The 21,892-nt window shown below is 43.6% G+C and overlaps 1 pseudogene; it reads left to right on the forward strand.

Annotated features, from left to right (window-relative positions):
* LOC140708979 (uncharacterized) overlaps window positions 1-21,892 on the forward strand; it is a 34,803-nt pseudogene that overhangs the window by 7,253 nt on the left and 5,658 nt on the right.

The raw sequence follows: 21,892 nt of genomic DNA on the forward strand, positions 1-21,892 counted from the left end.
ATACGTCAAAAAGTTTAAAATACTTGATCAAAACAGAATCACAGGGCCAGGTGCGGTGGCTCATGCCTGTAATTCCAGTACTTTGGGAGGTTGAGGCAGGTGGATCACTTGGGGTCAGGAGTTCGAGACCAGCCTGGCCAACATGGTGAAATCCTGTCTCTACTAAAGTACAGAAATTAGCCAGGTGTGGTGGCGGGTGCCTGTAATCCCAGCTACTGGGGAGACTGAGGCAGGAGAATCGCTTGAATCTGGAAGGTGGTGGTTGCAGTGAGCTGAGATCACACCACTGCACTCCAGCCTGGGCAACAGAGTAAGACTCCTGTCTCAAAAAAAAAAACATTACAAGTCATGTAAAATATTAATCATTCATTTAAGCAGAGTGATAGTTAAAATACTTCAAAAGCAAGTACGGAAAATTACATGAATGTAAAAGCCTTAACCCATTTAAAGCTCAGTTTTCCTGAGTAATCAAAAACTTAATAAGAAACAAATCTAGCTTGATTAAATGTAAAAATGTCTTGTGTTTAGGCCAGTTACCAAAAGTAAAGAAAAACCTCCTGCTGTGTGATTGCTTCTCCTTAGATAACTCAGAAGTCAAACCTGAAGAGAAGGGTACTTGAATTTAATTAGACACAGGAAGAGTGCGTCCAGGGTTACGAGTGTTCACTTTATTGTAGAGGACTGTAAACAAGAAAAGGAGTGCCTGGAGCAGGGAATTACATGACTCTTAGTAACAGCACAGGAATTTTCTTGGTTACACAGAATAATCCAGACACATCAGGAAAAGCTGGCCAGGCCAGTGGCTCATGCCTGTAATCCCAGCACTCTGAGAGGCCAAGGCAGGAGGATTGCTTGAGCCCAGGAGTTCGAGACTAGCCTGGGCAACATAGGAAGACCCCCCCCCCCATCTCTACAAAAAATAGGGGAAAAAAAGAAACAGATTTCAGGATTAAACATCAAAACCTCTTGCAATTTTCCTGAGGGCAAATCAATACTTTAAGAAAACCTTGTTGTTCTAACATAGGTGATATGGTTTGGCTCTGTGTCCGCACCCAAATCTCCACTCCAGTTGTAATCCCTATAATCCCACATGTTGAGGGAGGGACCCGGTGGGAGGTGATTGGATCATGGGGGCAGTTTTCCCCATGCTATTCTTGTGATAGTGAGTGAGTTCTCAGGAGATCTGAGGGTTTTGTCAGGCAGTTTCACTGCTCTTGCTTGCTCTGTCTCGCCTGCCACCATGTAAGACATGCGTCTTCCCCTCTGCCATGACTAAATTTCCTGAGGCCTCTCCAGCCATGAGGAAGTGTGAGTCACTTAAACCTTATGTCTTTATAAATTACCCAGTCTTGGGTAGTATCTTTATAGCAGTGCAAGAATGAATGAATACAATAGGGGACCAAGATTTTTAGTTTTGTGCTATTTACTCTGATAGGAAATCTCATGAAGGCTCTGGACCAAAATTTTGGGTAAACAGTTTCCATGCAGTTTAAAAATAAAAATAAAAAACGCCATTTCTATCCCCACCCACCTCGTTTTTTGTTTGTTTGTTTTTTGTTTCTCATTTTCAAATGAGGTTAGGGCTAAATTGTCAATTGTTTACATTTTAGCTAGGTGGGCCAGGCATGGTGGCTTATGTCTGTAATCCCAGCACTTTCGGAGTCTGAGACAGGTGAATTACTTGAGCTCAGGAGTTCTAGACCAGCCTGGGCAACAGAGTGAAACCCCTCTCTACAAAACAATGACAACAGAATCCGTCATGTCTGGTGGTGCATGTCTGTAGTCCCACCACTGTACTCCAGGCTGGGCAACAGAGCAAGACCCTGTATGTGTATCTGTATCTGTCTATGTCTATAAAAGGAAAAACATTTTAGTTAGGATTGACTGCATTGTATAAGAATCTCCAGGTAGCGTTGAACTAGCAGCAAATGTCTTTTGGTTGCTGGTCTTGTTTGGTTGGTTAGAGATGTGGGCAGGAAGCATTGGAGCAGGGTTTTGGTTTTATTTTGTTTTTAGCTTTTTCTTTTTGGACTCTGCATGGCAGAAAAAGTAATACAATTTTTATGCTGGACAGAGATACTTTACATTATTGCTCTGAGTTCCAGCTTTTGACCTCTGTAATTTGAGAGCCTAACTTTTATAAACATTATAAATATTTATGTAGTTCTTTTTCTTTTAGATTATTAATTTTTCAGTTAAGTGCTCCATCACCATAAGCAATTGTTAGTCAAACCTAAACTGATGTCTCTAAAAGGTGTCTAGGTTGTTGGTTGCCGTGGAGCTGTTGTAATTTCTAACACCGTTAATTTGAAAGCCCTTTAAGACTTTGAAAAAAATCTTGGCTAGAATGCCATAAGCAGTGAGTTTCATCTCAACACCAGCAGAAGAGTCAGAAAATTCAAAATAGGCAAAAAAGAAAAAAAGAAAAAGAAAAAAGGGTGGGAGGAGAGGTAGAGACGTCCGAAGACTCCATGCTAACTCTGTCACTGCAAGGTTGTTTTTTGAGAGGGTTGCTTTTTTAGAGAGTTCAAATAATTGCCATTGAGCTCTGGACTTTGCTTGGTGTCGTTTTGCTGATCACTTAAAACATGTGCAGGAGAATGGGCCACAACATGTAGCTGGCTGGAATCCCAGCACACCTGGCATACTTTAATGTTTTAGAATCTCATTCAATTCTTATTAATCTCTTGAGAGCAAAGAAAATCTACAAATCCAGCCAGGGAATGTCAGGAGTTTAGGCCGTGTTTGAGATGGCGGCGGCTGCCCTAGTGGCCTTTAGTTCGCCATTCTGCACCCACCATTTAGAATGTTCGTTTTTGTTCTCAGAACATTTAAAAAAACCATCAAGGGGAAAGACTCGAATCAAGTCAAAAGGAACCAAGGTAAGAGTGTTCACAAAAATTTTAACCTAGGTGTCCAGATAGAACAAAATATTAAACTAGGCATGCAGATCAAAAGTGAATTCACAAGTAAAGACATGCCTTACAGAGAGAATGTTAATTCTGTAAAATCAGAGCATTCAGCCCAGAAAGATTTATGCCTTTGCACCAGCAAGGACTTCGCAGAGAAGACAAAAAGCCTGTTTATCATCTCGGGCCGGATGTGCGGTCCTTTATCAAGGCAGCCTCATCCAAGTCACATTCTGAGTAGCATCAAAAAGTCTCCAACACAAAGAAAAAGGCTCAGCCTGAGAAAGGACTCACCAGGGTGAAAATCAAGTTGTGGAAGTGAAGAGCTCAAAGAGCTGAAGTAAATACTGCACAGTGGTTCCAAAAAATGGGAATAAAAAATGATTTCTTCCGATAGTGATATTTTTCTGGTCCCATTTCTGACACCATATGTATCAGCCTAAGGAGCAGAGAGAGGGTCACTCAAAGAAGAAGTAACTTATCCAAGAATAAAGCATTGAAATGGTAATACACATACCACAGTAAATTGCGTGCATATTCAGGTACAGGAAGACAAAGGATTTTAAAGGGAAAATTAGGAGGATGACAGAATTATTTTGAAAGAATATCCCAGGCTACAAAGATCAATAGCAAGGGTGATGCTAGTCCGAGGCTAGACGGGCAGTTGCTGGGCAGACGTCCTTGGGGAAGTATTTTTTGTGTCAGGTTGTGCTGGTCTTTGTGCAAGATTTTGAGTCTTGGCAGAGTCTTCTATCGTATTTTTTGTTACTAGATGTATGTGGGAACCTCCCTTCACGGCCTTGACTGGCTCCATTCATCAGGGCGTTTTGTTTGTTTTTCTAACACAAGTGCCTTCGTTTTGATTCTAACAACTTTTATAACTCCACCAAAATTAATCTGTGAGAAACAGTCTGTGGTACAATACTACAGGTGCCTTCAAGTTTACATTTTACAACTAGGTTTTTGATTTTTCTTTTTTTTTTTTTGAGATGGAGTCTCGCTCTGTCACCTAGACTGGAGTGCAGTGGTGCAATCTTGGCTCACTGCAACCTCTGCCTCCCAGGTTCAAGTGAGTCTCCTGCCTCAGCCTCCCAAGTAGCTGCGATTACAGGTGTCCACCACCATGTCCGGCTAATTTTTGTATTTTTAGTAGAGCCAGGGTTTCACCATGTTGGCCAAGCTGGTCTCAAACTCCTGACCTCAGGAGATCCACCTGCCTCGGTCTCCCAAAGTGCTAGGATTGTAGGCATGAGCTGCTGCACCTGGCCATTTTCATTCATTTTCACTGAGTGAAAGGTTGGGATAGCACGTGGAGGAGTCTCGCCAAATGCCGTGGAAGCTTTTCAGGAAGGAGGGAAGCTGAACAGTCATTGGTTGTGGTGCAGGCCATTCTCTTTCAACCTCTCAACACTAGTCACAGTTCCAGGGAGGAAGACCTGGGGTATGTATCGGTCTTATCAAGAAAAGCTGTTTGTTTTCCTGGTTTATTTTATCCCCAAAGCTTAAAAGCCCCACCAGGTTATTCTTTTTAAAAATATAAATGGAAGAGTAGCATTGCCTCTCACAGGACTGCTGGGAACCACACTTGCTGACGTCACTCACAACTAATACAGCTGTTTCCCATGTCACTGATTTTCCAGGGGAAGGTGCCCAGTCCCCAGGAGCATAATCTGTCCTGGCCATGTTTGTCCACCAAACTGCAACTCACACTCCGCAGGTCCTGGAGCCCATGAAAGACCCCCACAGGGAGCTCCCAGCCACGCACAGGTCCTGGGCCCCGGCGAGCCAGCCATCACCATTTCACAGGTGAGCCCTGTCAAAACCGGCCGCTTCTAAGTACCATCAGCTACCAATGTGCTGTGAAGTAGTTCTCAAACTGGTTGCTATACACAGGCATTTTACTCATTTCACTTTATTGCACTCAAAGATACTGCATTTTTCACAAATTGAATTTGTGGCAAGTCTGCCTTGAGCAAGTCGATCGGCACCATTTTCCCAACAGCTCCTGCCCACTTCACGTCTCTGTCACATTTTGGCAATCCTCACAGTCGTCCAAACTTTTCATTTCTGTCACCTATGGTGATCTGTCATCGGTGATCTCTGATGTTCCTGCTGCAATTGTTTTGGAGCACCGTAGCTGCCCACGTGAGACACCAAACTTAATTGTGATCTGACAGCTCCCCTGACCTAGCGTTCCCGTCTCGCCTCTCCTCAGCCTCCCTGTTCCTTCAGACAGAACAATATTGAAATCTGCCCAGTTAGCAACCTTATAATGTCCTTTACATGTTTCATTGAAAGGAAGAGTTACAGGTCCCTCTCTTTAAATCAAAAGCTAGAAATGATTAAGCTTGGTGAGGAAGGCATGTCAGAAGCCGAGACCAGGCCAAAAGCTAGGCTTCTTACACCAAATGGTTAGCCTAGTTGTGAATGCAAAGGACAGGTTCTTGAAGGAGATTAAAAGTGCAACTCCAGTGCACACAAATGATAAGAAAGTAAAACAGCCTTACTGCAGATCCAGAGAAAATTTCAGTGGTTTAGATAGAACATCAAACCAGCCATGACACGCCCTGAAGCCACAGCCTCGTCTAGACTGAGGCCTTAACTCCCTTTAATTCCATGAAGGCTGGAGAGGCGAGGAAGCTGCCTCTCTCCACTTTCTTCAGAGAGAAGAAAGGTTGGAAACCAGCAGAAGTTCATTCATGAGGTTGAAGGAAAGAAGCCGTTTCTGTAACATAAAAGTGAAGGTGAAGCAGCAGGTGCTGGTGGAGAAGCTGCGGCAAGTTCCCCAGAAGACCCAGCTGAGACCACTGATGAAGGAGGCTGCACTAAACAACAGATTTTAAGTGCAGATAAAACGGCCTTCTATTGGAAGAAGATGCCATCTAGGACTTTCACAGGTGGAGAGGAGAAGTCAGTGCCTGGCTTCAAAGCTTCCAAGGACAGGCTGACCCCCTTGTTAGGGGCTAATGTTGAAGCCAGTGCCCAGGTACCATCTGAAAATCCCAGGGCCCTTAAGAATGAGACTAAATGTCCTCTGTCTGTGCTCCATCCATGGAACAACAAAGCCTGGATGACAGCACCTGTGTTCACAGCGTGGTTTGCTGACCATTCTGAGCCCACTCTTGAGACCTATTGCTCAGAAAGAGAGATTCTTTTCAGAACAATTCCTGCTCATGGTCACCCAAGAGCTCTGATGGAGACGTGCAGGAGATGAATGTTGTTTTCATGCCTGCTGACACCACACCCACCCTGCAGCCCAGGGATCCAGAATGATTTTGACTTTTGAGTCTTCTTATTTCAGAAATACGTTTTCTAAGGCTATAGTTGATTCCTCTGAAGAATCTAGGCAAAGTCAACTGAAAACCTTCTGAAAGGAATTCATCATTTTAGATGCCATTAGGAACATTCATGATTTATGGGAGGATGTCAAAATATCAACCTTAACGGGTTTAAAAGAGGTTGATTCCATCCCTCATGGATAACTTTGGGGAGTTTAAGGCTTTAGTGGGGAAAATAACTTCAGACGTGGTGGAAATAGCAAGAGAACTAGAATTAGACGATTAGACGGGGCCTGAAGATGGGACTGAATTGCAATCTCAGGATGAAATTTGAACGGACGAGGAAACGCTGCTTATGGATGAGCAAAGAAGGTGGTTTCTTGAGATGAAATCTGCTCCTGATGAAGACACTGTGAAGACTTGAAATGAAACAAAGAGTTTAGAATATTACGTAAACGAGTTGATAAAGCGGTGGCAGGGTGTGAGCGGACTAACTCCGATTCTGAACAAAACTCTGCTGTGGGTAAAACGCTACCCAACGGCATCACACACTCCCGTGGAAGGAAGAGTTCATCCACACAACAAAGTTCATTGCTGTCCTATTTTTGAAAATGGCCACAGCCACCCCAGCCGTCAGCCGCCACCAGCCTGGTCAGTCAGCAGCGTCAGCACTGAGGTAAGACCCCTCCAGCAGCAAAAGATTCGGACTCACTGAAGGGGCAGACGATCGTCAGCAGTTTTTAGCGATAAATTACCTTTCAGTTAAGGCATGTGCATTTTTTAAGACATAATGGTATTTCACACTTAATAAGACTACAGTATAGTGTAAACATAATTTTATAAAGCACCAGGAAACCATAGCGATTTATGTGACTTGCTTGCTTTATTGTGATATTCACTTTATTGCCATGGTCCGGAACCGCAGCAGCAGCCTCTCTGAGTTATGCCTGTGCCGGTATGTTGGGGTGGGCATCTTATACATTTAAAGCAGCCATTTCCCCGTGTTGTTTTTATTCTGATATTTTTAGTATATTAATAAACAACATAAGAACACATGTCCTTCTTTCAGAAAATCCAAAGTATAAAATTCACATTTATAGAACATAAAATAGAGCATGAATATTGGCCTTAAAACAGCACAAACCTCCTAAAGTAGTGGTTCTTAAACTTCAGTATGCCTCACGATCACACAGGGAGCTCTTTAAAATGTCCATGGACCTGAACGAATGAGCCGTCCCAGGAGATCAAGTGGAGGTGGCTCAAGATATCACTCCGCAAAACTCGCTCCCTCAGCAGGCAGTGGTGAGGGCAACATGAGCAGGGCCTTCCTCCTCCTCACCTGGGCCGCAGCTGTGATGCAAAAGATCCCAGACCTTCCTCCACCTCACCTGGGCCGCAGCTGTGATGCATGTGAGGAGGAACCTTCCTCCGTCTCTCTTGAGATGCAGCTGGGATGCACGTTGCTGGGGGAAAATGGCAAGGAAGCCAGTGAAAAACACTGGGTAAGAATTGGTCCATTAGGCCCAGGGTATTAAAGTGTCCTGCTAGAAGGAAGACTCGATCCTGCCAGGGTATCACTTCTGCTGGCCTTGCTGCTTTCACGAGTGAAAGAAGCTGCTGGCGCCAACCTGTGGGCTGTCTGTGACTGACGTGGTTTCTTTTTGGCATAACTTGGAGCCACCACAGTCTAGAGCAAAACAAAAGCAGGTATCTTCTGTCTCAGCGGGAGTTCCCTGACAACCTTTCTTAGGCAGAGCAGCAGGGAGTGCAGTCTTGCCGGCCTTCTCTGTGCAGGGCAAGGTCTGGGCCAGGAGGCTCTGCAGCTGAGACCGGGGCAGTCCTGTCTGGTCATCCCCACACAGACATCCCACCCTCCCACTGGCCCGCAGAGCAGCTGCACCTGCCGCTCTTCTGTGGACCAAGGGCATGGCAGACGGCAATGCTGTTTCACTTGGAATCAGACCAACTTAACAACGCGGTCTGGAGTCAGAGGACTGCCGTTGTCATTTGCCTTGCCGCCTTTCTCTGAGTATCAGAAAGGCCTCATGGACTCAGACCTTTCAAGGAGCAGTGTGGAACCCCCGTGTTCTCTGACCCCCGCCTCTGTTTCCTTGGCCGCTATCTCCATCCTGCCATCCCTCACAGTCTCCCTGGCCTAGCTTCTTTCAAAGCCCTGGGTCCTCAGGCCTGGCCAGGTGCCAGGCGTGACCACTTTCCTCCAGGGTTTCCAGCTTCCGGGCTCCCCGTACAGTACAGAGCAGACTGTGTGTAACGTATCGGATGAGCTATGAAGAGTACCCCTACAATGAGCCCATCAGCTCACCTGAAATCCAGGGTGTCACCAACATCACAATGACTGCTGGAGAGCTCCCCATCCCACTGTGCCCTTTGCTTCCCCACCAGAGGATCCACCAACCTCACCCTGGTATTGATCATGTTCCTTTTCTACAGGAAAGAGTAATATATATGTACACACACACACATATACACATACATATACACACACACATATACATACATATACACACACATATATACATATACACACATATATACATACATATACATACACACACATATATACATACATATACACATACATATACATACACACACATATATACATACGTATACATACACACATACATATACATACATATACATACACACAGATATTGTTTAGTTTGGCTTGTTTCTGAGGTTTATAAAAATAGCATCATATATATTCTTCAGTGATGGCTGTTGCACTAATCATTGTGTATCTGCATCTCACCCATATGCTTTTGTTTGGCTGTGGTTGGTTGGTTGTGATTGCTGTGTAATATCCTATTATGTGGCTGTAACAGAATGTGTTCATGCCATCTTTATACGTAGACATTTGGTGTAACATAATGTGTTCCTGAGTCTTTATACATGGACATTTAGTTGCTTTCATGGGAAGTACTGCAGTGAACATTCTGCATGATTCTTGATGCACCTGAGTTAAAGCCACTGGAGGTTGTGTGTGTGGAGGAGGGTGTGCGTGTGGAGGAGGGTGTGTGTGTGGAGGAGGGTGTGCGTGTGGAGGGGACTGCAGAACCATAGAGTGTGCAAATGTTCAGATGAATGAAGTGACAACCAATTTTTTGAAATGGTTGTTTTAATTTATAATCCCACCAGCAACAAAAGAGTTACTTTCCATCCACATCCTCAACAAGTCTGTGTTATCCAACTTGGTCTCTGCCACGCCAGGTAAAAATCTGTGTTAAAATGAAAACTTGTAGTTCTGATTGGCAGTCTCCTAAGGACCATATGGTTTAGTTTATTTTTCTATTTTTTATCTGCCACTTGAGTTTTCTTTCCTGTGAAATGCCTGTTCACGTTTGTTGCTCATTTTTCTGTGGGAGTGTTTGTCTTTTTATTACTGATTTGTAGTAGTTCCCTGTGGTTTCTGAAGGAAACTGTTTTATTGTTTATATGTAACTAATGTAGTCTATTAGTTTTGGGTTTGTCTTTTTCATTTTCTTTATGAGATATTTTGATGAACAGAGAATGCCTTCCCTAACTTGAGGATTTTAAAGATATCTTTCTTTAATACTTTTAAAATGTATGAAATTTGCCCTTCATGGCTAACCGTTTACTTAATAAGAAATGGATGTTTGGTATATGATGTAAGGCAGGAATCTAATTCATTTTCCATATGAATAACCAATCATCCCAGCCCTATATATTGAAAAACTTCTGTTCTCATTGATCTGTGATGTCATCTGTGATATATACCAGTCTCCTTTTTTTTTTTTTTTTTTTTTTTGAGACAGGTCTTACTTTGTTGCCCAGGCTGGAGTGCAGTGGTGTGATCTCAGGTCACTGCAACCCTTGCCTCGCTCATTCAAGCAACTCTCAGGCCTCAACCTCCTGAGTAGCTGGGATTGCAGTCACGTGCCACCAAGCCTGGCTAATTTGTTTGTATTTTTTTTTGTTTTTTTTGTTTTTTGTTTTGTTTTTGTTTTTTTTTTTGTTTTTTTTTGAGACGGAGTCTCGCTCTGTCGCCCAGGCTGGAGGGCAGTGGCCGGATCTCAGCTCACTGCAAGCTCCGCCTCCCGGGTTCACGCCATTCTCCGGCCTCAGCCTCCCGAGTAGCTGGGACTACAGGCGCCCGCCACCTCGCCCGGCTAGTTTTTTTTGTATTTCTTAATAGAGATGGGGTTTCACCGTGTTAGCCAGGATGGTCTCGATCTCCTGACCTCGTGATCCGCCCGTCTCGGCCTCCCAAAGTGCTGGGATTACAGGCTTGAGCCACCGCGCCCGGCCGTTTGTATTTTTTAGTAGAGACGGGGTTTCACCATGTTGGTCAGGCTGGTCTCGAACTTCTGACCTCAAGTGATCCACCTGCCTCAGCCTCCCACAGTGCTGGATTACAGACGTGAGCCACGCACCTGGCCAGGCCAGATTTTCTATTCTGGCTTCTACTGCACTGTCAGAATTGCTAGAGCTCCTAAGTCATGACATCTGGGAGGACCAGGGCCCCACGATTCTTTAGAAGTTTCTTCAGAAGTTTTGCGGCTGTTCTTGGTATTTGTTGTTTCATAACTTGTAGAATTAATGTGTCAAGTTTATGGATAAAACCTGTTAGGGCCTTAACAGAGCCGCGTGGAATCTCAGGCAGTTTGAGGAGAGCTGGCAGTTCTGTGATTTGAATTTTCCCGTCTGTCAACTCGGTTTACCATTTCACTTGCTTAGGTTCATTTCAAAGTCCTCCAATGAGATTTTATGATTTTCTCCATATAGCATTTGCTCTTTTTTGTTTCGTGTGTATTACTAGTTACTTTATTTTCTGTTCCTATTGTACACGATAGCTTTTTTAAAACTGCCATTTTCCGGCTGATTTTTGCTGGTTTACAGAACTTCTGTGGATTTTCATGACCTGTCACCACACACTCACCTTTCTAAGATCTTTTATTTCTAATAGTATATCCGTAGATTATTTGCAGTTTCCACTGTTAAAAAATATTTATAAATGATGACTGTTTTATGTTTCTCTTCCAAGTTTTGTAGTTTTTATTTCTTTTCTTGCATTGCTGTGGTAGTTTAGCCCATAGTGCAGTGATTAACAGAATCGGTTATAGTGGGTTTCCTTGCCTTATTCCAGACAGTAAAGGGAAGGTTTCCGACATTTCTCCATCAGGAAAGATTTATGCTAAGGGTTTTTCTGGCATGCCTTTTTTCAGGTTAAAGAAACTTCAGTTCATCCCTAGTCTCCTAAAAGATTTTTATGACTATTTTAGAATAGAATCAAATGGTTGTCTGCCTCTGTTGAGATGATCATATGGTTTTCCTCTTTCATTTTGTTAAGATAGGGAAATACATATATTTGCATATGTATAATGTATACATTATTCTCTTTCAAAAACCAGATTCAGTTATGCATTTCTGGGATAAAACAAATTCCATACGTAGATTTTTAGTTAGCTAATATTTGACTTAATCTTTTTATGGCCATGTTTACAAGTGAGAAAGGTCTGTGTTCCTCTCTTGTGTTATCCTTGCTGAATTTGAAATCAAAGGTATATTGGGCTTATAGAATGAGTTGGGAAGCTTTCCTCTTTTCTGTCTCTAATTCCATTTTTGAAAGCATTTTTATAAGTGTGGGATGACCTTTTTTAATGTTTGATATAACCTTAAACCTTTCTTGTCTTGGTATGCGTTTGTGGGAAAATTTTAATCTACTGATTAGATTTCTTTCAGAGTTATAGGGCTGTTCAGACCTATCTCATCTCAAAATGAGATGTTTCACTTTTGGAAATTATATTTTCTAGGAATTTGCCAATTTCTTTTGATTCATTATTTTTTTTCATCATCTTAAATTGGATGTTTAGCTCATTAATTTTAAGTCTGTGTTCATTTGAATCAAACCTCAGAGCTATAAATGCCCTACTAGATTCCACTTTTCCTTCCTCTCACAAGTTTTAAAATAGTCAAGTATGGTTTTATTTCTATCGCAATCTTTTTTTTGATGAAGGAGTTAGTTAGAAGTACATCTTAAAATTTCCAAATGTATAGGAAATTTCTTTATCTTTGTATTGTCAATTTCTTTTTTCTTTTTTTAACTCTGAGGCAGAGTCTCACTCTGTCGCCCAGGCTGGAGTGCAGTGGCGCTATCTCAGCTCACTGCAAGCTCCACCTCTCAGGTTCACGCCATTTTCCTGCCTCAGCCTCCCGAGTAGCTGGGACTACAGGCACCGCCACCACGCCCGGCTAATTGTTTTGTATTTTTAGTAGAGACAGGGTTTCACCGTGTTCGCCAGGATGGTCTCCATCTCCTGACCTCGTGATCCTCCTGTCTTGGCCTCCCAAAGTGCTGGGATTACAGGTGTGAGCCACCGTGCCTGGCCTGTATTGTTGATTTCTAAATTAATTGCACTATGGTTAGATAACATAAAATGTATGATACTATTATTTTGAAATTTAATGCAGTTAGCATAAAGCCCAGTATATGGTTAATATTTGCTTCAAAGGAATGTGTATTATTTTCTGATTTGGTTCAGCATTCTATATCTATCTAATACATTAAGCTTGTTGAATGTATTATTCACATTTACTATATGTTTACTTTTTTTCTAATTGAAAAAGCAATAGTCTAAAGAGATACGTCAAAATCTCTCACTTTGAAAGTACATTTGACAGTTTCGCCTACAGTTTTATCAGCTTTGCTTGCATGTGTGTGTCTTCCCTCCCTCTCTCCCTCTTTGTATCTCTCTGTGTGTGTGTGTGTGTGTGTGTGTCGTTCCTGTCTCTGTGTGTGTGTGTGTGTGTGTGTGTCATTCCTGTCTCTCTCTATATATGTGTGTGTGTATTTTTTCTCCTTTATCACATATTTTTCCTTTGGGAATCTATGGAGATCTGCTTTTTTGTCTATTTTTAAAATTTTTATTCCCTCCATTGTTCTTTTGGTGATCACCATTGAAATTTTACTTTGCATTTTGAATATAATAAATTTTAGATTAATACTTGAGTTTCCTTCTCAACAACATAAATCTTAGATCACTTTTCTCCAGACTTTCAAACTATCATTGATCAATATTTTAGCTCTATAATTTTTATAACTCCCAAGTTAGATATTGTGGTTATTATCTCATAGACAATGTTTGTTTAGATTTAACATATATTTAACAATTTGTCATTTCTTCTGATATTTTATAACTTCTTTTTTTTTAAGTAACGAATAATTTATAAGGAAAAAGATTTATCTCAATGTAGACGAACTGGTTCTGCTAAAACAATGTATATCTAATAGACATCTAAATAGTTATGTAATATGTAATCTATATGTAATACATGCTACATAATACATGCTACATAATACATACCATGTAATACAAGCTACAGAATACACGCTACACAATACATGCTACATAATACACACCACGTGATACACACTACACAATACACACCACGATACTACACAATACATGCTACATAATACACACTATGTAATACACAATACATGCTACATGATACACACTACATAATACGTACCACATGATACACGCTACATAATACACTACATAATACGTGCTACATGATACACGCTACATGATACACGCTACATAATACAAACTACATGATACACACTACATGATACACGCTCCATAATACACACTATGTAATACACACTACATGATACACGCTCCATAATACACACTATGTAATACACGCTACATAATACACACTACATAATACACGCTATATAATACACACTACATGATACACGCTACATAATACACGCTATATAATACACGCTATATAATACACACTACATGATACACACTACATAATACACACTACATAATACATGCTACATAATACACACTACATAATACACGCTACACGCCACACGATATGCTATGCGTCAGTCAGTCATGCCCTTATGGGATGAGTTTCCACCTGCTTAGAGCACATGCTTTAGAACTCCTTTAGGAGAGTTTTGTTGGAGTTTAACTCTCAGTTTTGTTTCTTTGAGAATGTTTCATTTGCTCTCATGGAAAGATGGTTTGGGTAGAAAGCAGTAGAATGACAATCTGTTTTTAGAAGACATGATTCCACTGGATTCCAGTTTCTATTTTTGCTGTTAAAAATCTGGGCATGGCGCAGTGGCTCACGCCTATAATCCCAACACTGGGAGGCCGAGGAGGGTGGGTCACCTGAGGTCAGGAGTTCAAGACCAGCCTGGCCAATATGGTAAAATCCCATCTCTACCAAAAATACAAAAATTAGCCAGGCATAATGGCACACTCCTGTAATCCTAGCTACTCAGGAGACCAAGGCATGAGAATGGCTTGAACCTGTGAGGTGGAAGTTGCAGTGAGCCAAGACTGTGCCACTGGACTCCAACCTGGGTGACAGAGCAAGACACTGTCTTGAAAAAAACCAAAACAAAAATAAAAAAGAAAAAATCTGTTAGTCTTATTGTTGGCTTCATTGGTGATCTGTCTTCTGTTTGTCTTCGGTATTCTGAATTTTTTTTTTGAGATGGAGTTTCACTCTTGTCACCCAGACTGGAGTGCAATGGAGTGATGTCGGCCCGCTGCAACCTTGGCCTCCCACCTCAGCCTCCCAGGTAGCTGGGATTACAGGTGCCCACCACCACGCCCAGTTAATTTTTGTATTTTTAGCAGAGACGGAGTTTCACCATGGTGGCCAGGCTGATCTCAAACCTGACCTCAGGTGGTCCACTCACCTCGGCCTCCCAAAGTGCTGGTGCTGGGATTACAGGCATGAGCCACCGCACCCGGACTCAGTGTTCTGACATTTTCTCTCAGTGTGTCTAAGGGTAGGTTTCCTTTTATTTACTCTATTTGGAATATATTGTATATTCATGACTGTCATCAATTCTTGCAGATTTTCAAGTATCATCTCTTTAATCAATCATTTTTTTCCTCTTCCTTTTTGGTCTCACTTCCTGGAACTATAAATAGATATCCATGAGACCTTATTCTATAATCTCTCCCTCTTAATCTTTCAAATATTTTTTGCCTGCCTGTTTTTCTGTTACGCATTCTGGACAACTTCTTCAGATCTAGCCACTAATTTTGATGCCTCTGCGGGTCTGAGTCTGTTCTGTGTTTGGGTTGTGCGTGCTGACTTTTGCTCATGGACGCGTTCCTCAGCGTGTGTTTGCTGCTGTTTGGCCGTGAGCTCAGGTTTGGCTGATGTCACTCTGTGAGAACCTGGTGGTCTTTACCACTGTCTCAAGCTGGCGACCTCAGTGGGGAGCACATTTGCTGCCTCTGCTGGGCCTGGAGCCCCAGCTCACCTCCTGGCCCAGACAACCTTTAGTTGACTCTGATGTGGCAAGTCCTCTCAGGGCAACCTCACCTTTTCTATTTTATTATGGGATTTCCCTCCTCTGAATTCAGGTCAGGAGGGAGCCTTGAAGAAGTCCCTTACTTCATTCAAGCCCATACTGGCATTAAAACCAAGTGTCAGGCAGGATCGGCTGGTTTCGTTGGTGAGGACCCTTCCGAGTGTCTGGCCTCCTTTATTGTCAGAAGTAGAAATCCCCTCTGATTTTTCTTCTGTTTGTTTATAACTGCATAAAATAGACCAACAGGGAAAACCAGTTTCTTCCTCCCCCTCCTTCTCCTCTTCCTCCTCTTCTTCCTGTTAGGCTGGTTTCTGAGACAGAGCATGCGCTCTAGAGGGGGCACGTGCTCGCGGTTGCTTTTATTTCAATAAATGGGGCAGAGAAAAAGAGCAGAATCGGGAAAGTCCCCGCGAGTGGAAGGACCCTGCTGATGTGACGGGGAGAAGGCGATGCCTCCACGGTCAGATTCTTACCATTTGTGGGGAGACAGCTCCTAAGACAAGGTGTCTATAAGCAAAAATGCATCTGCATGGAAGATGCTATTCCACGGCGGATTCGCGTCAGAACAGTTTGCACCGTGCATCCGAACGCACAGGCCAGTTAAATCCGCTCTCCAGGTGAGCATGGGGGCCGCTCCAGCTCAATCGGCTACTCCCTGACTCTCTTGACCGCTCCCACGGGTTGTCTGGATGGCGCGTTCCTCTCAGTGAAACGGAGGAACAATGGAAACAAGTGTGCTGCACTTTTACCTTTTTCGTCGTTGTTTTGCTTTTCTGTTTCTGTGTGTTAAAGGAGGTGGTAGCGCACACGTGGACTTTGGAAGGAAAAAGACAACCGGGAAAACGCAGGTGGTCCGTGTGCTGTCTCGGAGAAGGCCGCTCCAGAGGGGTGAGGACGGCATCCGTGATTCCGTGGCCGTGAGCGCAGCTGGTGCGCCCTGCAGGGCTGGTGCGGCCGCGGGTAGAACGTGCCGCGTTCTAATCCCCGCGTGGGCGGGAACAGAGGCTGCGCTGCTGAGCCCAGTGCTCACACTGCCCAAAGCTTCCAGGGTGCATTTGATTGTGGGGGTGACTCTAGCGACTCCGAGTTAGAAGAACCCTGTTTTGTCCTAGAATTTTCACCAGGTGTGTTTTTATTTATAGCAGGGAGAGATGGCATTGAATGTTTTGCTGTTTGAGCCTTCCCATACAGTTCGGGTTTAATTTATGAAATTGTTATGACGAGTCTGGCATTAAGAAAAGAAAACATATTTTAGGGTAAATCTGATTCGCGTTTCCCAGCCCAACTTTCATTTAAAAATTTCCTTTGTCTGGCGCAGCCAGAGAGCTTATGGCACCTTCCCTACCCTTCTGTGGCACAGTCACCTGAGGTCTACTCCGTACTTTACATGGAAATGAATAAACTAATGTATTCCAACATTTATTTTCCTAACATATTTGTTCTGGCCATACAGCAATAGGCTATTTGCTATTGCATATTATAATATATTCTTTGCAGCTGGAAAAAGTACATATTTTGGGAAAATAAGCATAGGACTCGTTTGACTTTAAATAATCAGATGAGTCTTAAAAAGCCTTTTAAAGGAGACCTCCAGGCTTGCTCTGCTGAATGCGGATTGTCCATGCAACTTAAGGGAGGATTTCTTCTGTTTATTTAAAAATAATTCCAAAACATAAAACTGATGACTAATTTGAATATTACTTAAAGAAGATTCTTATCATTTAGAGATACATGCTGAAATATTTGGAGATGAAATAGTATGATACCTGAGATTTATTTCAAAGTAACCTGGTTTAGGGACTAGTGGGTATGACTGAGATAAGATGTGCTGCACTGAGGGTGCTGGAGGGGGCGGCGAGACTGAGGACTGAGGGTGCTGGAGAGGGGAGGACAGCAGGACCGAGGACTGAGGGTGCTGGAGGGGGTGGTAGGACCAAGGACCAAGGGTGCTGGAGATGGGAGGACAGCAGGACTGAGGACTGAGGGTGCTGGAGGGGGCGGTGGGACTGAGGACTGAGGGTGCTGGAGAGGGTGGCGGGACTGAGGACTGAGGGTGCTGGAGAGGGGAGGACAGCAGGACTGAGGACTGAGGGTGCTGGAGACGGCGGCGGGACTGAGGGTGCTGGAGGGGCAACGGGACGGAAGAACTGTTGGTGCTTTCGCATATGTTTGAAAATTTTCATAATACACAATGTAAAATGTTGTGTTAGAGGAAACATTCTTCCTCTATAAATTTCACTTGCAATTTATGTACAAATTACTTTCTAGTTTGCTTCTTTTCTTATCACTGCCAGGTTTCCATTGCAGCCACTGGAGAGAGTTTCTAAGAAGCAGGTCCCCAGATGACTGTCTTAATGTGATTCAAAACAGAGAAGGGATTGGAGCCGTGGACAGACAGTACAAGATAGAACCGAGGGTGGGCCGGACTTGAGAGAGTCTTTAACAGAAAGAAATCGCTCTCCAGGGATGCCTTAAAGTGCTGCATTTTACACTATAGACCATGAGCATCCTGGAATTTCAAGTTCTGGTCCATTGATCTTTATGTCTGTCCTTATGCTGATACCAGATGATCTTGATCCCTGTAGCTTTATAGGAAGTCTGAAATCCAGCAGCATCCGTTCTCCAACTTTGTTCTTCTTTCTCAAAATCATTTTTGATTCTTCAAGTCCGTGTAAATAAATAGTTCCGTTTGTCAATTGCCACAAAAGCATGCTGATATTGTGCTGATGTTTTGATAGTGACTGCATTGAATCATAGCAATTTTTGGAGACAGCATGTAAATAATATTGAAACTTTCAAAGAGCACAGGATGTCTCTCCGTTGGTTTTGCTCTTCTACGATGTTTGCAGTTTCTGCTGATGAAAACTCAGTGATGTTTTGTAGGTTTCAGTGAACAAATATTGCATGTCTTTTGTTATATTTAATACTATTTTATTCTTTTTGATGATATTGTAAATGGAGTTGTTTTCTTAATTAATTTTCAGGTTGTTTATTGATATATAAAATATAATTGATTTTTGCTTAATGATTTATCTTACAATCTTGATAAGCTTGTTTATTAGTTCAGTAGGGTTCTTTTTTATAAATTTCTTAAGAGTTTCTACATAGAGGATTAGGTCATCTCCAATAGATAGTTTTATTTCTTCTTTTCAGTATTTATGGTTTTAATCTCCCTCCCTCCCTTACATCACTCCCTCCCTCCTCCCTCCCTGCCTCCCTCCCCTCCCTCCCTCCCCCCTCCCTCCCTGCCTCCCTCCCCTCCCTCCCTCCCTGCCTCCCTCCCCTCCCTCCCTCTCCTCCCTCCCTCCCTGCCTCCCTCCCTCCCTCCCCTCCGTCCTCCCTCCCCCCCGCCTCCCTCCCTCCCTCCCTCCCTGCCTCCCTCCCTCCCTCCGCCCTCCCTCCCTCCCTCCCCTCCGCCCTCCCTCCCTCCCTGCCTCCCTGCCTCCCTCCCTCCCTCCTCCCTCCCCCCTCCCTCCTCCCTCCCTCCCTCCCCTCCCTGCCTCCCTCCCCTCCCTCCTCCCTCCCCCCTCCCTCCCCTCCCTGCCTGCCTCCCTCCTCCCTCCCTCCCTCCCCTCCCTCCTCCCTCCCTCCCTCCCTCCCTCCCTCCCTCCTTCCTTCCTTCCTTCCTTCCTTCCTTCCTTCCTTCCTTCCTTCCTTCCTTCCTTCGGAGTTAATCATGAAAGACTGAGGCCTTCCCTCCTGAGATGCTGAACAAATCAAGGCTGGCTGTTCTCACCACTTCTCCTCCAGCACAATGTGAGAAATTATCGTTACAAGTCAGGCATTAAGAAAATAACACATATTTTAGGGTGAATCTGATTCCTGTTTTCAAGCCCAGCTTTCATTTAAACCCTCCCTTTGTCTGGCGCAGCCAGAGAGCTTCTGGTACCTCCCAGCTGTTCGTGGCCAGTTGTCACCTGAGTCTGCTCCGTACGTTACATGGAAGTGAATAAACTAATGAATTCTAACGTTGATTTTTCTCCTCCAGCACAATGTGAGAACAGACAGCGTTGTCTCGTTTACCATCTTAGGAGGGAAGCCCTCAGTCTTTCATGGTGAACTGTGATGTTAGCTGTAGGTTTTTTGTACATGTCCATTAAAAGATGGAGGACGTTCCCTTCTTTCTATTTCTTGTTTGCTGTGAGTTTTTATCATGAATAGGTATTGTATTTTGTTAATGATTTTTTCATATCTATCTATTGATTAACTGATTTTCAGATATTAAACCAATCTTGGATTTCTGAGGTACACTCTAATTGATCCTGGTTTATAATCCATTTTGTATGCGGTTGCATTTGGTTTGCTAATATTTTGTTAAGGGTTTTTGTGTCTGTGTTTGTGGGAGATATTGGTGTGAAGTTTTCTTGTCATGTTTAGTCTGGCCTTGGTGTCAGGGTGATCCTGGCCTCATGGAATGAACTGGGGAGTGTTACTTACTCTTTGTTTTCCTGACAAAGTTGTGTAGAATTGGTATTATTTTCTTCTTTAAATATTTGATAAAATTGACCAATGAAGCCACTGGGGACAGGGCTTTTCTTTTGGGAAGATTTTAAGATGTCTTTACTTGTTGCAGGCCTATTAGGATTTTCCATTTCTTCTTGAGTAAGTTTTGGCCATTTGTGTCTTTCTAGGCATTTTTGCATTTCATCTTTATTGGCATATGTTTGCTCATACCATTCCCTTAGCACGAGGTGGTGATGTGCCCTCTCATGCCCTCTCATCACCAGCCTTACTAACTGCCTCCTCTGTCTTCATGGTCAGTCGGTCTCAGGATCTCTCAATTACAGTGCTAGTAACATTTTGGGCTAAATAATCCTGTCTTTGAGGGCTCCGCTGTGCTGACGTGCAGATCGGTTTTGCAGGTCAGATCTGTTTAGGGTCGACAGCTGTGTGAGGAAAGAAGAATCAGGGCTGTGCGTAGGCCCATGTGAATCACAGCGTGGTCAGGCCAGTTGAGCCTCGGCCAGGCTCGAGAGTGAAGGCAGCCTTCAGAGAGTTCCCCGGACGCTCCCCAGCCTTCCCCTCCCGCCTTGCTCATCCCTGGACTGGGCTCCCTACGGCAGAGCTCAGCTGCTCTTCCCTTGGGGCCTCAGACTGGACCCCCCTTCCTGTTGCTGGGGTGGTACTTCCTGGGGTGGCACTTCTGCGTTCACCCCATGGAGGCACTTTCTCCCTGAAGCTTACATACAAGGAAGACTCGTTTGAGGCCATGAAACGTGCACTGGGACAGTGACGGGCCTAGGGTCGCATGGATTCATGCATCTTTTGGGGGAGGAGGAGCCGGTAGCAGGGTCTTCCCTCTCCGAAGACGTGCTGGACACAAAGAACCTCATTTTCCACTCTGTCCACACCTGTATGGCTGAGGCTGCATCTCAGCTGGAAAATTACACTTGAATTCTAAATAATAATAATTATTGTTTCTGGTTATTTTGAATCCACTGACAAAGACCTTTACAAAATAATTGCACTGATCAATCCCATTTGAGGTGCAGGGGAAGATTCTTGAGTTGGTGTGTGAGGAGAACATTAGAGGAATTCTGCACTGGTGTTCTGCTTAGTGAGTATAATTGCAAGGAGTGTATCATGTTAAAATGCCTGACGTAGTGTCTTGTAATAACACATGGTTTCCATCAAGAAGCAGATGGTTCTCAGCCTCTCCTTAGAATAAAACATCATAATTTAACCACACCCACAAGCTCCACTGCAGAGTGAGAGCAAAGGCGGATTCTGCACGTTTCAGATCTGTGTAATTGCAGCCTGAGAGCACTTTTTAGGGAGAAGTGCCCTTGAAAAGAAACAACTTATTAGAATATCAGATAAAAGAGTCCTGGAAGAATGGTGTTTAGTAACAAGTATAGCTATGGCTTACAGAAAAGCACAAATGAAACAATTTCTATCCCGAAGAATTGTGGTCCCTGGATGTTTTCAACTTCACGTTTCTAGGACAAAGTGAAAAAGACACAGTCACTATGCTTCAGATGCTTTAATTTCACCATAAGAAGGTGTGAACGATGTCTTTCTGCTCATATATTGAAATCTTTCACAAAAGTTCTTTTAAAAATGGAGATGTAACGCGTACCATATAATTCATGCCTTTAAAATGTCCAATTCAGGGTTTTTAAAGTATATTTACAAGGTTGTGCAGCCATCACCGCTCTGCAATTCCAGAAGGTTTTCATCATCAAAACGAAACCCGGGACCCTCAGGATTAGGAACTTACTTCCCAGTGTAATGGAAGCAGGCGGCCACTAGATGGAGACGTCTCTCCACCGCCTTGCAGGTGGGGCTGGCACCCCCGGGAGGCCGGAGGGAGGGACCCCGCGCAGGAGGCCGGCCTCAGCCCCGTGGCACCTGCAGACCTC

Source organism: Chlorocebus sabaeus, chromosome 18 (genome assembly GCF_047675955.1).
Source record: "Chlorocebus sabaeus isolate Y175 chromosome 18, mChlSab1.0.hap1, whole genome shotgun sequence".
NCBI lineage: Eukaryota > Metazoa > Chordata > Mammalia > Primates > Cercopithecidae > Chlorocebus > Chlorocebus sabaeus.